Genomic DNA, 2,821 nt, shown 5'->3' with positions numbered 1-2,821 from the left:
ACATGAAATACCAGTGTCACCAATTTTTATAATTCTACTTATATGAATTTATGTCTTCAAGGCTTTATTTGCTTAATGAAAGCTGATATTCTCTTTCACAGGGCCAAAGATGAGTTCTTTTCTCAAGGGCTTTCCATGAGTCCTTCCACTCATGAATAATTTCTCTGGTATCTAAAATGTCACTCATTTCTTCATTTCTCTGATTCGACCACAAGTAAATGACTCAAGACTGTCTGTGCACAGTGCCATGTTAAAAATATTAGCAGAAGATTTTTCATCTTGAACAACATGATTCTCTCAGGACACAGCTCTATCAGCAAGGCTTGTTTAGAGCCTTAAGTGTTTGAAATTGCACAATGAGAAGCAAAGTGCAAGGCTTAAAGTCATGTATTGTGGCAACTGCACACAAACTAGCAGGTTATGCTGTTTCCAGGAATGAGAGGAAGGATAGGGGACAATATGTCAAAATTATACCAACAGCAGTGAATAATTATCTTGGAATTCTCTCAGAATTTGTGGGGCCCTGCTTTCTCTTGCACTATAGAAAATTAGGATATGAAAACATGTAAGAGGTGAGGCTTAACTTCTGAATGTCAGCTGACATAAAAAATAAAATTCTAAGTTTCTTCCGATGAGTACTGTAGGAACTGAGACCTTACCCCCTTTTCATACTCATGAAAGAGGAAGAGAGCTGCATCTTTCTCAAATGTCTCTAACTTTCCACTTTCCATGTTGCTTTAGGCCATTGCATACATATATGTCTTCGCAAATGCACAGCTAAGTCAATGCAAAATGGAAATCTTAGGGCAAGAGCATCTACAAATGTTTCAGATTAGCCATTACATGCAAGTTAATGAAGCATGTGCCCATTTGTGGTTGCAACAAAGAAACAAGGAATAACATGCGCCCTGCCACCCACAGTGCCATGGTTCCGGGTGGGTGGCAGCCTGCCTCTGACAGCCTGTCCCCAGGACACTGCTGCCCTTGGCAGCTGGGGCCCCGCTCCCAGAGGAAGCCTCTGCCTTGGCCTGCCCTTTCCTGTCTTCCCCTGCTTACCGCACCCATTCCAAACAGTACACCACCCTTGCGCACCTCTTCCCTTCTCCCACTTTCAACCTCCCTCCTCTCTCCCTACCAATTAATGTTTAATATCAAAATAAAGAAAAACCTACACATTTGATTTACTATGGCTTATGCAGAGACAGCAACAAACCTTTCAGAACTTAAAGCCTCTGTTAGGTAAAGTATGTCAGGAGGTAAGGGATTTTTTTTCCCTAAGGATTGTGTTTTTCTTTTGTTTTCCTATTCTATCAAGATACAGAAAATTTAGATTTTGTATGCATTGTGTAAGTCTTATTCAAATAACCTTTACTGTTTAAAGAATAGTTTAAAATTTAAAAATGCATATACCAAAGGTTTGTTCATGTGAGTTATTGTCTCAGACATTCTGTGTGTACTTATCATTGCATTTTCTTTTTATAACCTGTTCCAAACCTGCATTCATAAATCTCTGTTGTCTTGTATGGCAGCTTTTCATGCAGAGCCAAAGTCATTCCTAAAACAAAAAGTTTTTTTCTAGTATTCCCCACTAAAATAGTCGTTCTTTGCTTCTACTTTGGCACATTGTTGCACAAGATTGTTTGCTCACTTACTATGATGTGTACTCTCTCCACTTTCTAGCCCTTTCTTATATCAGCTTTTCCCACCTAATCTCTAACTCATTCTCAGTTATGCCTTTCCCTGGTCCACTTGCAGTCAGTCAGTTTGCCTTCCCTGTGGACCCCCAGGGGATGAAATGAGCCTTTTAAAAGGCCCTTACAGGCTTTGTAAAGACCACTTCAGATATTCCCACTAAATTCTCACTCTCCTTGCCACAGTTGCCATTCTGCTACCTCAGCCACGTGTTAGCTTTTTCCTTTCCCTCCTTTTTAAGACCTAACTTACTGCTTCCCAAATAGACTCCTTTCCTGCTTGCTGTTACCATGTATCTAATCTCAGGTACCTCAACATTTTTCCACAAAGCCCTGAGCTGGTTTACCTCAGCATTTCCCTCTTAAAATCCTCTGCTCTCCACTCCAGGAACCCTGTCTTTTTCCATGTAAACCCCACTGTTACCACTTCTAAAGTACTTCTATCCACCTAGCCAAACCCCTTCCCTGCCCATATGAGGGTATACCTCTTTTTTCTTCTGAAATCCTTGAAATGCCACATCTGGGATACCTCAGCACTTCCCACCAAAACTTTTTGCTGTCCCCTCAGACAAACGTTGGCATTTCTGAGGGTGACGGAGCACTGGAACAGGCTGCCCAGAGGGGTTGTGAAGTCTCCTTCTCTGGAGATATTCAAAGCCCACCTGGATGAAGTTCTGTGTAAAATGCTCTAGGAGAACCTGCTTTAGCAGGGGGGTTGGACTAGATGATCTCCCGAGGTCCCTTCCAACTCTTACCATTCTGTGATTCTGTGTGATTCTGTGATTTCCCATCTGAGACTTGACCACCTCCCCCGTGAATTCACTCAAGTTTTACTACTCAAAACTGTTCATTCTACTTTCTGAGCCATATTAGCACTTGAAGCAAATCCTACACTCTTCCCTCTGAGGTACCTCAGTGTTTCCCACTCACATACATACACTGCTCTCTTCAGACATTTGGGGGTGGTTCCCGTGCTCCCAAATTTCACTATCACCTTGAGGCACCTCAGCACTTCCTACCTGTGCCCCCTTAAAATAGCTGAGCGCCCTCCACCCCCAAGAACCTCCAGCGTTCCCTTTGAGACACCTCAGCCTTCCGCCCCCCAAAATGGTCTGCCACCTGATGTACCT

This window comes from Egretta garzetta, unplaced genomic scaffold (assembly GCF_000687185.1).
Source record: "Egretta garzetta isolate BGI_Z169 unplaced genomic scaffold, ASM68718v1 scaffold1145, whole genome shotgun sequence".
In the NCBI taxonomy this organism is placed as follows: domain Eukaryota; kingdom Metazoa; phylum Chordata; class Aves; order Pelecaniformes; family Ardeidae; genus Egretta; species Egretta garzetta.
This window is presented reverse-complemented; position numbering follows the sequence as displayed.